The sequence below is a fragment of the Neomonachus schauinslandi genome, unplaced genomic scaffold (assembly GCF_002201575.2).
Source record: "Neomonachus schauinslandi unplaced genomic scaffold, ASM220157v2 HiC_scaffold_80, whole genome shotgun sequence".
In the NCBI taxonomy this organism is placed as follows: domain Eukaryota; kingdom Metazoa; phylum Chordata; class Mammalia; order Carnivora; family Phocidae; genus Neomonachus; species Neomonachus schauinslandi.
Window position 1 is genome coordinate 10215 of NW_025408782.1, and position 15701 is coordinate 25915.

A 15701-nucleotide genomic window follows, 5' to 3' on the forward strand; every position below is an offset into this window, starting at 1 on the left:
AGTGGTTTATAAACAACACATTTGTTACAGTTCTGGAGGCTGGGAAGTTCAGGATGAAGGCAATGGCACATTCAGTGTCTGGTGAAGGCCTGCTTCTGAGTTCTTAGGCAGCCACACATAGTAGAAGAAACAGAAGAAGGGATCTCTCTGGGTCCTGTTTATTAAGGGTATTAATCCCATTCATGAGGGCTCCATTCTCATCACCTAATCACCTCCCAAAGTCCTTAACCTTCAAACACTATCACAGTAGGGGTTAGGTTTCAACATATAAATTATTGGGGGGATACAAACATTCAGTCTAGCTAAATAATTGTGCCTGTTTTCATTGGAGCTTGTTTAGCTTAGCAGTATGTGATTACAGAAGTATGTGTGAGGTGCTTTAAATTAGGTAAGAGACTTAATTGAAAGACTGGCTTAACACCTTTTTAAGTGATTGCTCTTAAGTTAAAGTCTGTTGTATTTTATTCAGACTTCCTGTTTTCAAAGTAGGAGGGTTAGTATTGAACCATACGGCAGAGATTCCGTTAGAGGACTTTGAGGGAATAAGGGACAGAGACTTGAATTTAGAGCCTTTTCAGGGATCTTGATGATATCTTACCTTTGTAATAGACTAAATCTATCACAGTCTGAGTGTATAGGTTATTGTGCCTCAACTTGCTAACAGTGAGGAAGCAGGAAATCCATCAATTGCTTTTGAGTGGGGAGTGATTGATAAAATAAAACTGGACCCAGACTGTGATACATTAGCAGTTGTCATTATTTTTGTCTTTAAATCCTTGGATTAGGGGTGCCTTGGTGGCTTAGTCCATTAAGCATCTGCCTTCGGCTCAGTTCATAATCCCAGGGTCCTGGCATCGAGCCCCACGTCAGGTTCCCTGCTCAGCAGGAGAGTCTGCTTCTCCCTCTCCCTATACCCCTACCCCACTCTCTCTCTCTCTCTTTCTGTCTCTCTCTCAAATAAATAAAATCTTAAAAAATGCTTGGATAAAGTCATATCAAGTGTGTGGGGGGTAGGGGAGGGAGGGGATGGTGTTGTAGATAGCTTGGCATGGGAAATTGGTTTCTAGCATAGGAATTTTCCACTTCAGAAAAAAAAGTTTCAGACAAATGGTATTCTGATCTGGTATACAGAGTGAGTGGAAAATAATTCTGCATTTCTTTTTAAATGTTGAAATAAAACATATCACCATATTCCCAACATCGTTATATTAGGGAGTTCCAGATTGTTTAGACGAATGAAGACAAGAGGACCAGATTGCCAGATGTTAGGGTTCTAGCTTCAAAGTCTTCTAGAATACCTATGGTAAATAAGTCTGGGTTGTTTGATTAGTTTTGGTGTTTTAAGATACCAAAAGCAGGCAGTTATTTTAGTGTGACTCTAAGCATAATTGGCATATTTCAGGCATTTACAACTTAGGCCATAGTAATCTTTAATTTGAAAGTATATGAAGGCTATACAAAATATGGCAACCAGCTGTTTGCTTTATTTTCTCTGATGACAGAAGAAGAAATGAATTGAAGCTGGTACATGATTCAAGGCTTTTTTGACTGAACATTTAAAAACCATTTGGAATGGTTATGGGTTCTTTCCTGTAAGTCTTCTATGAGCGGAAAAGATAATCAAAACTTTAGTATAGACATGGACGTCTTAAATGGAGCAATGATTTAGGTAGCCTCTAGACGTATTTAACATGTATTGCAAGTATATATTCAGCAAATAATGGATAAACCAGCAAGTTCTAGAAGCTAGTTCTTTTAGAACTTGTCACATATAGAACATAAATTATAAGTGAAGTCCTGGATTTAGATGGATTGAAGACAAACATGAAAATAACATTCTGTGTAGTAACAATGGAAGTGCTATAGGAAGTAGTATGTAACTAATTCCCAAAGGAATAGTTTGAAGGAGGATCACTGAGGGGTATAAGGTTCCTGAAGGTTCATGAAGAAGGTAATTCTTGAGCCAAGTTTTGAGGGGCCCATCTTGTCAGGCTGAAGATATTGAAAAGGCAGCCTGGCAGAAAACAATATTTGGACAAAGTTATCATGAACCTTACAGGCAGTTTTCAAAAATTTCATTGTGCCTTATGAAAATTCATTTTACTTATAGATTTTTTTCTCCTCAGGTTTGTTCTAATACTTTTATTTTCTTAATTCACTTGCCTGACCAGCCTAGGAGAAAAATAAGGCAAGTGTACTAGTCACAGGGCTATAGCTTATGGAATAGTGACTTTGACTCTAGAAATAGACTGGCCTATTCCACTGAGTTTTTCATTTAATTCCTTTCTGTTCCTTAAACTTGGAGAGGCCACGGAGTTCTAAGCAGGAAGTTTCTTTTTCTTTTCTTTTAGGGTTTGAGATATTGAAGTAAGTCATTAGATTAAAGCAATATTTTTGTGAATCACAGCATGTGAAAATAAAGCATCTTTATTAAAAACGTCTAAAGCACATTCCCATTTTAACTTGTGAATATTAACTATTCTTCTATCTTCTGTAATTGTGGTCTATAGTACTATTATTACATAGGATTGTTATTAGTACCAATTTAATCTTCATAATGGTCTTGAGGTAAGTATGTTATCTCCATTTTACAGATGCAGAAACATGTCTTGAGAAGATAACCTGGCCCATTGTTAATGCGGCCAACAAGTAGCACAGGTCATTGACAGCATTCTGACAGCAAAACCTGAACACGTGGTCTATAAGGACTTGTGTGCTGCTTGTGAAATTGCCTTGATGTTTCTGTGCTCTGGGAGGGTAATAAATCAGGATATTTGGAACTAGGACTATCCTGGAAAATCCAGGACCTGTGTATAGCCATCACCAAAGTACATTCTTTCCCTCATGTGAGACAAAACCAGCTTTCACCAGGAAACATTCTCTTACTCATTTATTTTTGAGTCCATCAATCCAATCTTGGCCTCCACTCTAATGCATATTCTTAGAACCTAAGGTCATTGAAGGGGGAAAACTTTTTAGCTGTATACCTTCAGAATGCTCAGTGAATCACTTCAGTTTGGGAGAAACATAAACTGAGTGCTATAGTTTAGCTCAGTAGCTAGTAATTGAAGCCTAACTTAAACTGGACAAAGGTACAAAAGATTGATGGGTAGACTTGCAGCTCACAGCCCCTGGGCACCTGAATTGCTCAAATGCTTGGCCTATAACCTGGAGCACAACTTGTACCTCTTCTCACTTTCTCAGGTTTCTTCATATGGTATAGGACAAGGCTGCTGGCTGCTTTGGGGTCACATCCTTGACCAAGTTGGGAAGAAGAGAATCTTTTCCCAGTAGCCTCAAAAAAAAAAAAAAAAAAAAAAAAGATGGCTGGGTGAGAAGGCCAATGAAGCTGCATTGTAAGTGCCTCCTCTATGGCTGAGTAAACACTGGAGAGAGACATATACAATGATTACTAACAGTGTAAAGGGATCTGTGGGGTAGAGGTATTGTTACATTCGATGGATAAAATGGAAATGTAGTATACTGAATTTCCCCTTAAGCTTACGCCTACTGTCTGATTTACTTTAGATATCATTAGCATCTGTGATGCAGTGATGATTAGTATGATAAATAATTTACATATTCATTTAGCAGTCATTTTAATGAGTACCTCTGTGAGGGGAGCACTGTGCACTGAGGTGATGAGATGATCAGGCACATGTCTCCTATTGTTCTAATGGAAGGAGTAGAATATACTGGAGATGTGATGGCTTCACAGGAGGAGGTATGTATGTGGAGGTATTGGGGGATATTTCATGGACGAGAAGAGCATTGATCTGTGACAGAGTTGGAGAGACTGAAGGGAGTGGAGAGGTGATTTCCAGCAAAGAGTGCCATGGATGCAGTTATGGTGGTGGAAATGTGCAGGCTCTGTTGAGTGTGTGAAGGGGGAGAACAGATTGATTGGGGGAGTGGAGGGGATGGATGAAGAGTAACGTTGAAGGCCAGGCTAGCCAGTATCTGAACTTGGGCTCAGGCTTTCATGTCATCAGATTTGTGGGAGAGTTTCTCTCACCACAGCCTGAGGTACTGGAGAGCAGGGTCTTTCTTGCTCATCTTGTATCCCTGAGGCCTAGCAGAGTGTCTGCATGCACTGGGCACTCAATAAATGTTGACTGAAGATAAGAACATCATATTTCTGTCATTTATATTAATTAGAGGGTTCTAGTCCCTAAAGAATCTGAGTGTGGATGAAATCTAGAGAAGCAAAGGACCAGTCAAATGTAACCAGAGCAGTGAGTGACAGGCCTGAGAAATGCTCTGTTACCTGAGGGAAGGAAAGACCTCTGAAGAAACAAATGGGCAAATATTTGATAGAATGAGCTCTGAGCCTCACAGTGCTTGCTAGCTTGGTTAAAACTTTCTATCTGTTCCTCAGACTTGAGCGTCCCTGAGTCACTCTTCTGAATGTATGTAAATTCCTGGGTGCAAAAGCATTTACATTCTTCAAGTATATGGCTTGAGCCGTTGGGATTTATTCAGATACTCAAGAAAACTCCCCTTTGCATTCAGTTAGATATCTTATTTGTTCCCCAAATTTTTAAAATGATACCACAAACAAATACTATTTAGAAACTTTCCAGGGGGAGTAGCCCAAAGATGTATGGTGGCATGCATTTACTTTTTTAGGGAGTAAAGTTTCAAAATGAATAAATAAAATTCATAAGCATGGTGTATCTAAAGAAATGAAAAATTGAGCAGAGCAGCAACAAGAAGGAAAAGTGGTTTCTGAGGGGCTGGATAGTAAAACAATGAAGCAATGAAACACTTTTGTGTTTTAACCACTTTAATTGCTTCCTTTTAAAGTTCTATTCAAAGTATAGTCGATCTTCATTATTCAGATTCTGTATTAACAAATTCCCCTCTTTGCCCAAATTTATTTGTAATCTCCAAATCAATGCTTGCGGTGCTTTTACAGTAATTTGTGGACATGTGTAGAGCAGAGAAAAATTTGAGTCGCTTGACGTGTAAGTTCTCAGCTGAGGTCGAACAAGGGCCCATTCTGCCTGCTTGTTCCAGCTCTTTACACTGTAAATAAGTGTGTCCTTTCTTGGTCTACTTAATGCCATGTTTTTCACAGTTTTGTGCTTTGTGTGATTTCACTGTGTAAAATGGCCCCCAAGCGTAGTTCTTAGGTGCTGTCTAGTGTCCCTCAGTGCAGAACAACTGTGATGTGCCTTACAGAGAAAATTCATGTTAGATCAGCTTTGTTCAGGTATGAGTTGTAGTGCTGTTGGCCATGAGTTCAATGTTAAAGAATCAACTATATATATTAAATAAGGTGTTTTTAAGCAGAAATACACATAAAATAAGGTTGTATACTGACAGGAATCAATCCTGTATTTCCCCTAGAAATAGTGGTTCAGTATTTGCTATTCATTGTTTGTGGTGACTTTATTGAATGATAACTACTATGAATAATGAAAATTGACTATATTTCTCTTCTTGCTGGGATCATCCTGGGCTTATGTAGTTATTTAGTGGGTTTGTTTTTTTTTTTTTTTTGGTAACTTTTATTTTGACAGAATTTCAAATTTACAGAAAAGTTGGAAGAATAGTGTAATGAAGTTTCTTATGGTGGAACTGTAAATAGGTTAAATAGTGTCCTCTACAAACTCCTGTCCACCTGGAACTCCAGAAGGTAGACTTATTTGGAGATAGGACCTTTGCAGATGTAATTAGTTAAGATGAAGTTCTACTGCATTAGGGTGAGCCCTAAATCCCAGTGACTTGTGAGAAGAGGAGATACACAGGGAGACACGTGAGAGAAGGCCACAAGATGACAGAGGCAGAGATGGGAATGATGCAGCCACAATCCAATGAAGGCAAGGATTGCTGGGAGAAAGAGGCCAGGAAAGATTCTTCCCTGGAGCCTCCAGAGGGGCTAACACCTTCATTTTGGACTTCTTGGCTCCAGAATTGTGAGAATAATTATGTTGTTTTAAGCCACTGAGTTTGTGGTCATTTGTTACAGCAATCCTAGGAAACTAATATAACCCTTTAGTCCATTTCACTAGTTTATTATTTTTTGCCTCTCTCTCTTTCTTTTCCTCTTTCTCCCCCTCCTCTCCCTCTTTCTCTCCCCATGCATGTGTGTATCAATTTTTTTTCTGTACCTCTACCCCTAAATATTTATTTCCAGAATAAGGATATTCTCTTACACAAGCATAGTATAATTACAAAAATAAGAAATTAAAAACTGATACAATATTATTATCTAGTCAACAGTTCATATTCAAATTTTATCAATTGCCTAATAATGACCTTTTTTCCTTTGGTCCAAGATCCAATCTAGGATCATACATTTCATTTCCTTTCCATGCCTCTTTAATCTTTTGTTAATCTGAAACAGTTCTTCAGACTTTCTTTGTATTTCTTGACCTTGTCATTGCTGAGGTGTACAGTCCAGTTATTGTGGTCTTGTCTGATATTTTCCCCAGTTTAGATTTAGGTTATTTCTCTCTGGTAGGAATACCACAGAAATCTTGTGTTCTTTTCAGTGCCTCCAATCAAGAGGCACTTGATGCTGGTTACTTGATTAAAGTGGTGTCTGGCAGGTTTCCCCACTTTAAAGTTACTGTTTTTCCCTTTGGAATTAATAAGTAATTTGTGGGGAGATGCTTCATGAGCATGTAAATATCCTCTGCATCATTAAACTGTCACCTACTAGTTTCAGCTTTCATTGATGATTTTCTAAATCCACTGTTTATATCAATGTAGACTCATATGCCTATTTTATTCAATAGGTTATAATCCTTTACTGTCATTATTTATTTGGTGCAGGAATGTTCCACATTTGGCCAGTGAGAGGCCATTCACGCAGGCTCATGTGTCCTTATGACATGTTCTCATTCCTTGAGTGCTTTCTTACTGTCTGGTTCAGGATATTTCAGGCTCATCTTGTACTTCCCTGTCCTATTCCCCCATGTCACCCATTAGTTTACAGAGCTGACGCGGGCTGATTTAATGCATTAAAGAGTATTCTGGAGTTAAAAAAAAAAAAATTTGGCTCAAAAGAGACCAAATGTTATCTTCCTCTTTATTTACTGTTCTAGTTAACAAAGCGAGCTTCTTCAGAGCTGTCAGGGGAAACTGCCACTAGTGGAGGGTAAATACCCTCTTGAGGATAGATGCTTCCTTTTGTAGTCCTGCCCTGCCATAGGAATTTCTACATAAAGAGGAATATGCTTAGGGCTCTTACATATTAAAATACCATCTATGTTATGGCTGAATTTGTTTTTTGGATTTGTTCCCTCTGTTCTAGTTATGGACGTTTTACTGGTGTATTTTAATCTTAATTCATTTCTTTTTTAACCACAATGATGTTGATGAGGGGTTTTTTTGTATTATTCAGGTGATCAACTTATAGTAGTTGACCTTAATTTGATTTGTGATACAAATCTAAAAGATTTTCCTTAAATAAAATGCAAATTTAAAATCTTATGAAATGAATGCATGTTGTAGACATTTGTAAAAAAAAAAAAGCAAAACTTATACAAAAACATTTGGAGAAAATAAATCAGTGTTATCACTGTTGCTGGATAAAACTCCTTCACTCACATTTTCTTCCCTTGAGTATCTTAAATACACTTTTCTGTTTTTTTTTTTTTCTGGCATAAAGTTGCTGTCAACATCCTATGATAAGGTAATTTTTATTCATTTGTAAGTCATTTATTCCTTTCCCTAGATGTACAAAGCATTTGTTTAAAGATCTGTTTTCTAGGATATATCTTGGTTTTGATTGCTTTGGGGTTGATATTACCAGGTATGTGGTGTGCTTCAATATGCAGTTTTTTTTTTAAGATTTCAGGAAGGTTTTTCTGGAATTGCAGTTTTTAATATTTGTTCTGTCCCATTATCTTGGTTTTCTTCTTCTTCAGGGATTGCTATTATCTGTGTGTTGGATCACAAGAGAGACTTGATTGATCACTCTGTTTCTCTTGAATACTTTTACTTTCTTCATTGGAGGTAGGTGAACTTTAAAATTTCCTTCTTATTTTTTAAGGATTATCTGTGATAGCTACTTGCTTTTGGATTCCTTCCAGTTTAGTCTTTTTTTCCTGAGCTGATTTTTTTTCCATGTTGAGAGAATATTTTATTTTTTGTTTCAAGTTTTTATTTAAATTCCAGTTAGCATACAGTGTAATATTAGTTTCAGGAGTAGAATTTAGTGATTCCTCACTTACATACAATAACCCCAGTATTCATCACAAGTATTCTCCTTAATCCCCATCACCCATTTAACCCTTTCCTCTACTTACCTCCCCTCTAGAAACCCTCATTTTTTTCTCTGTAGTTAAGAGTCTGTTTTATGGTTTGCATCTCTCTCTTTTTCTCTTCCCCCCATGTTCATCTGTTTTGTTTCTTAAATTCCACATATGAGTGAAATCATGGTATTTGTCTTTCTGACTGGCTTATTTCACTTAGCATAACATACTCTGGCTCCGTCCATGTTGTTGTAAATGGCAAGATTTCATCCTTTTTGATGGCTGAGTAACATTCCACTGTATGGATATGTGTGTGTGTGTGTGTATGTGTATATATATGTGTGTGTATATATATATTCATTCCATTGTATGTACATTGTATATCATGTATATAAACCACATCTTTATCCATTCATCTGTGGATGGACATCTGGGCTCTTTCCTTCAGCTGATTTTTTAACTTTATTCTACTGCTTAAGTTTTGTTACTTCATTTCTGACTTTTTGTAATCTAAATATGTTGTCTTATATTGAAATAATAGGTTACACTTTTTCTGTTCTATCAACATGTCTTTAGTATGCTTTCTTTGTGTGTTGGAATGTTATTCTGCTCCATTCCATTTTTTCTAATTATAACTTTGTACTGGATTTAACCTTGATCCCTTTCTATTGCCTATTTTTATGTTATAGTTTCTGTGCATTTTTAGAAGAAGGCAGGATTCAAAATAGCTTTGATAATTTCTGTTGTTTTCTTGTAATTTGCAAAAATATGGCCACATGTTTATTTGTTATTTAGATATTTTCTGGCTCAGTTCCCTTCCTCCACTCCATCTGGACCTTTTCTTTTCTTTGTCTCTACCATCCCTGTGCTGCTGAGCAGATTCCACTGCCAGCAATTTCTCTGCAGTGTGAGGCCCAGTCCAAGAAGGTAGTCCTGGCTGACCAGTGCTAAATGTCCTAGACTGCTCCTACTCCTTTGGATCTTCTTGGGTGGAACCCTTGTCCTCATCCTGTTTCAGGTACCATTTCATTCTCAGCTTGCCTGCTCCACTTCCTAGTGAACACCACATGTCTATGTACTCAGATCCTCCTTTGCTCCTTCACTTCTCTCAGGGTTGCTCTCAGATAGAATCATATGCAGGACTTTTGGAGGGTTGAATATTTGTCCTTACCTATTTGTATTTTGGAATTTGTTCTCTAATTGTACATGTTTATGTGCTTTCTTGTTACTTTTTTTTTTACATGGGGATTCAGAGACATTCAAAACATATGCCTTCACCATTGCCATTCCTGGGTTTCCACAGGAATGTCAACTTAATGTATATTTAATGAAGTTTATTTGATTTTTGTTTTTCATTTTTTTTTCTTTAAAAACCATCTCTACAGAGACAAAGAAATTGGGATATAGAATACCCATCCTTTCCAAGAGGGAGTCCACTGAAGTTCAGAAGAGCAGGTCTCAGGACAGTGGGGGCAGCTGCTTCCCTCTCTGAAGCATGGCTCAGATGTGGAGAAGGATTTCAGGACACTTCTGAGACTCTGGTAAAGTAATTATAAAATTGTTTTCCTTGAATGCCAAAGGATACTTAGATTCCTGAGTGTTTAGGCCACTGTAATTTTATTTCTTTGGAACTCCCTACCTTATTTCAGGACACAGTAATTGGTACAGTCGTCTTTTTTTTTTTTTTTTTAAATCAGAGAGCGAGAGAGAGTGAGCACAAGCGGGGGGAGTAGCAGGCAGGGGGAGAAGCAGGCTCCCCACTAAGCAAGGAGCCTGATGTGGGGATGTGGGACTGGATCCCAGGACCTTAGGATCTTGACACGAGCCGAAGGCAGCCGCTTAACTGGCTGAGCCACTAGGCGTCCCGGTACAGTCTTCTTTTTTCAACCTTGAATTCCCTTAGTAATTGTGGCAAGTTAGTAATCACCTCTTTATGCCAGGCCCAACCTTTGTACTTCTTTGTAAATGTAGGATACTACTGAGAGGTTTCTTAGAAGATGAAATCTTTGAGCATCCTACTCTTCACAAGAAGTATATTTATGAAATGCTTGTATACTCAGGATCTTTTGGCAACAAGATATTCTGGTTAATATTTGTATGTATGCTAATTTTGAAATACAGATATGTACAAAATGGAATACTGTTACAAACTCTTAATGGTTAGTTCTCTGTTTAGATTCTGGTAGAACATAAGAATACATTTATATATGTATGAGGAGTATGTGCTTTGGGAATACTTATTGGTAAATATAAATAAAAGAGAGGCATATTTTAAGGAGGGTATAGTTTAAGGTTTTGAGTATTTTACAAAATATTTTTGGTTTTAGCCCTTGTTCACATAAATTACTATATTATCATTATTATTATTATTGTCATCTTCCTGCAGTCATTAACAGCTGAAAAGAAGATTGTTACAGAAAAGCACCTCGAATTATCCCCTAGACCCAAGAAAGGTAATGTTTTGTTGATTTCTTTTTTTTTTTTTAAAGGTTTTATTTATTTATTTGACAGAGAGAGACAGCGAGAGAGGGAACACAAGCAGGGGGAGTGTGAGAGGGAGAAGCAGGCTTCCCGCCGAAAAGGGAGCCCGATGCGGGGCTCAATCCCAGGACCCTGGGATCATGACCTGAGCCGAAGGCAGACGCTTAATGACTGAGCCACCCAGGCGCCCCTATTTTGTTGATTTCTTGACAGAAATGGTATAAGGCTAATATATCCTTCTTTGATTTATTTACATAGTTTGGGTAGACTATATATTTATGGTTTAAAAATATCAAAATGTAAAAAGGTAATTTTTGAGAAATCTCTCATCTTTGTCACTATTTACCCCATTTTTTTCTTCCCTCCTATAGATAATTATTAAAATTTTTTATGTGTCCTTCCTGGGTTTACTGTCATCAGCAGAGCTCAGTAGGTTAGCTTAGGCTCACAGCTCCAGGATTTTAAAAAATTCTGATTTGGGAAATAACAGTTATGACCTATGATAAAAGGACTATACTATTTCAGGCAATGAAATTCTTACTTGGTGAATTAGTTAGGGAAAGCTTTCAGATACAGATAGTAGGAAACTTTTAGAGTGTTTGAAGAAATGGGGTTGAATTTATCTCCTGCAATAAGAAGTTCAGGGAGTCAGATGTGTTCCGAGTTGTGCAGCCTTAGTGCGGAGTTTGTTCTTGCGGTCATGAGGTGGAAGCTAAATTCTCTGGGCCACTGTAGGTTCTGAGGATTTTCTCCAGGTATACTTTTCTTCTGGGAAGTAATTCCATTCCGAGGACCTCTACCTTTGGCCAGAACCTGTTATATAGGGTCACCTCTACTAAAGGGACTTCAGTGAAGTTAAAGATTTTTAAATATCTATGTTGTTAGTAAGGAAGAAAAGGGGGTATGAGGGGGGCTGCTGGCCCTCCTGCTACACTCAGTGGGTAAGCAGGAAAAGTCAGTGCTTGAGACCTTAGGGATCTCCTTTGCCCCTAGGGGTCCTGAATGTGTGATCTTGGGAAAGAAGCTAAACACACTAAGCCTTAGTTTCTCCATCTGGGAAATGCGCATAAGAATGTGTGCCTCATTGGGTTATTGTTAACAAAAAGAAAGTAATAAAATGTCTATTTCAAAGGCTTGCACTTAGTAGTTGCTTAATTGATGGCAGCAAATGCTGTTATGTCCGATGGCAAAAAGAGCTATGTGAAAGCTTGCTAAAAATTCTGCGGAGTGGGAGAACTTTCTGTGAATAAGAGCTATATAATTATTTTTAAAAAAATTTTTTTATTATGTTAATCACTATACATTACATCATTAGTTTTTGATGTAGTGTTCCATGATTCATTGCTTGCGTATAAGACCAGGTGCTCCATGCAGAACCTTCCCTCTTTAATACCCATTACCAGGCTAACCCATCACCCCAACCCCTCCCCTCTAGAACCCTCAGTTTGTTTTTAAGAGTCCATAGTTTCTCATGGTTTGTCTCCCCCTCCGATTACCCCCCTTCATTTTTCCTCTCCTTCTATCTTCTTCTTTTTTTTTTTAACATATAGTGTATTATTTGTTTCAGAGGTACAGGTCTGTGATTCAACAGTCTTGCACACTTCACAGTGCTCTCACCATAGCACATACGCTCCCCAGTGTCTATCACCCAGCCACCCCATCCCTCGCATCCCTCACTACTCCAGCAACCCTCAGTTTGTTCCTGAGATGAAGAATTCCTCATATCAGTGAGGTCATATGATACATGTCTTTCTCTGATTGACTTATTTTGCTCAGCATAATACCCTCCAGTTCCATCTACGTTGTTGGAAATGGCGAGATTTCATTCCTTTTTTTTTTTTTTTTGATAGAAGGATTTTTTTTATTAGGAAAATTTACTGGCCTTTCTGGCAATAACAATATTTAAATTTGAATTCAAAACCTTTTTACAAACACACACAAATTCTAACCTGAATTAAAAATGTACAGTATTTAAAACTAACGTTTATGCCTATTACAAAATAGCTAGTGAAAGATGAAGCACAAGATTCTTAATAAAATTATTGTGTTTTTACCAAAGTATACTCTGAAATTCTGAACGAAGATTAGGTAGCTTAAAATACTGTTTATTTTATTTTTTTTTCAGTTTTGGCTCAGAATATCTATTGAATGCCTCTGCATTAGGGTAGGACTCAGAAACTGCAATCATACTGTAAACAAAACAATGTGTCTTTTTCTTCAGCTTTTGTAATTAGTAATAAACATAGACTTCTATGAACTTAAGAGATACTCTATACATGTTTCTTTACACAGAAGAGGAAAAGCGTATATTTTCTTTGACGACCCCTGCTCCCACTTTTTCTTTTTTTGTATTATGTTAATCACCATACATTACATCATTAGTTTTTGATGTAGGGTTCCATGATTCATTGTTTGCGTATAAGACCCAGTGCTCCATGCAGAACGTGCCCTCTTTAATACCCATCACCAGGCCAACCCATTCCCCGCCCCTCCCCTCCAGAACCCTCAGTTTGTTTTTCAGAGTCCATAGTCTATCATAGTTCGTCTCCCCCTCCGATTTCCCTCCCTTCATTCTTCCCCTCCTATCTTCTTTTTTTTTTTTCTAACATATAATGAATTATTTGCTTCAGAGGTAGAGATCTGTGATTCAACGGTCTTGCACAATTCACAGCGCTTACCAGAGCACATACCCTCCCCAGTGTCTATCACCCAGCCACCCCCATCCCACCCAACCCCCACCACTCCAGCAACCCTCAGTTTGTTTCCTGAGATTAAGAATTCCTCGTATCAGTGAGGTCTTATGATACATGTCTTTCTCTGATTGACTTATTTCGCTCAGCATAACACCCTCCAGTTCCATCCACGTCGCTACAAATGGCAAGATTTCATTCTTTTTGATGGCTGCATAATATTCCATTGTATATATATAGCACATCTTCTTTATCCATTCATCTGTCGATGGACGTCTAGGCTCTTTGCACAGTTTGGCTATTGTGGACATTGCTGCTATAAACATCAGGTGCATGTACCCTTTCGGATCCCTACATTTGTATCCTTGGGGTAAATACCCAGTAGTTCAATTGCTGGATCGTATGGTAGCTCTATTTTCAACTTTCTGAGGAACCTCCATATTGTTTTCCAGACTGGCTGCCCCAGCTTGCATTCCCACCAACAGTGTAGGAGGGTTCCCCTTTCTCCGCATCCCCGCCAACATCTGTCATTTCCTGACTTGTTAATTTTAGCCATTCTGACTGGTGTGAGGTGATACTTCATTGAGGTTTTGATTTGGATTTCCCTGATGCTGAGCGATATTGAGCACTTTTTCATGTGTCTGTTGGCCATTTGGATGTCTTCTTTGGAAACATGTCTGTTCATGTCTTCTGCCCATTTCTTGATTGGATCATTTATTCTTGGGGTGTTGAGTTTAAGAAGTTCTTTATAGATTTTGGATACTAGCCCTTTATCTGATAGGTCATTTGCAAATATCTTCTCCCATTCTGTCGGTTATCTTTTGGTTTTGTTGACTGTTTCTTTTGCTGTGCAAAAGCTTTATATATTGATGAAGTCCCAATAGCTCATTTTTGCCCTTGCTTCCCTTGCCTTTGGTGATGTTTCTAGAAAGAAGTTGCTGCGACTGAGGTTGACGAGTTTGCTGCCCATGTTCTCCTTTAGGATTTTGATAGACTCCTGTCTCACATTGAGGTCTTTCAACCATTTTGAGTTTATATTTGTGTGTGGTGTAAAGAAATGGTCCAGTGTCGTTCTTCTGCATGTGGCTGTCCAATTTTCCCAACACCATTTATTGAAGAGATTTTTTTTCCATTGGACATTCTTTCCTGCTTTGTCGAAGATTAGTTGACCATAGCGTTGAGGGTCCATTTCTGGGCTCTCTATCCTGTTCCATTGATCTATGTGTCCGTTTTTATGCCAGTACCATACTGTCTTGATGATGACAGCTTTGTAATAGAGCTTGGTGTCCGGAATTGTGATGCCTCCAGCTTTGCTTTTCTTTTTCAACATTCCTCTGGCTATTCGGGGTTTTTCTAGTTCCATACAAATTTTAGGATTATTTCTATTTTTTGGAACACTTTTAGAAGGATAGGTATTAATTCTTTTTTTTTTTTTTTTAAAGATTTTATTTATTTATTTGAGACAGAGAGAATGAGAGAGAGAGAGCGCATGAGAGGGGGGGAGGGGGGAGGGTCAGAGGGAGAAGCAGACTCCCCGCCGAGCAGGGAGCCCGATGTGGGACTCGATCCAGGGACTCCAGGATCATGACCTGAGCCGAAGGCAGTTGCTTAACCAACTGAGCCACCAGGCACCCGGTATTAATTCTTCTTAAAATGTTTGGTAGAATTCCCCTGGGAAGCCACCTGGCCCTGGGCTCTTGTTTGTTGGGAGATTTTTGACGACTCCTTCAATTTGTTTAGTGGTTATAGGTCTGTTCAGGTTTTCTATTTCTTCCTGGTTCAGTTTTGGTAGTTGATACATCTCTAGGAATGCATCCATTTCTTCCAGATTATCTAATTTGCTGGCACAGAGTTGCTCATAATATGTTCTTATAATTGTTTGTATTTCTTTGGTGTTGGTTGTGATCTCTCCTCTTTCTTTCATGATTATGTCGATTTGGCTCATTTCTCTTTTCTTTTTGATAAGTCTGGCCAGGGGTTTATCAATCTTCTTAATTCTTTCAAAGAACCAGCTCCTAGTTTCGTTGATCTGTTCTACTGTTCTTTTGGTTTCTATTTCATTGAATTCTGCTCTGATCTTTATTATTTCTCTTCTCCTGCTGGGTTTAGGCTTTATTTGCTTTTCATTCTCCAGCTCCTTTAGGTGTAGGGTTAGGTTGTGTACTTGAGACCTTTCTTGTTTCTTGAGAAAGGCTTGTATTGCTATATACTTTCCTCTCAGTACTGCCTTTGTTGTATCCCAAAGATTTTGAACATTTGTGTTTTCATTTTCATTTGTTTCCATGAATTTTTTAAATTCTTCTTTAATTTCCTGGTTGACCCA

General features: G+C 38.1%; 1 long non-coding RNA gene across 1 annotated transcript; it reads left to right on the forward strand.

The window, feature by feature from the left end:
- The first annotated feature begins 3340 nt into the window (after window positions 1-3340).
- On the forward strand, window positions 3341-10647 carry LOC123323630. Its single transcript, XR_006539502.1, has 3 exons — window positions 3341-3356; window positions 9593-9748; window positions 10594-10647. It is a non-coding gene; the product is annotated as an uncharacterized LOC123323630 (long non-coding RNA).
- Window positions 10648-15701: the final 5054 nt, after the last annotated feature.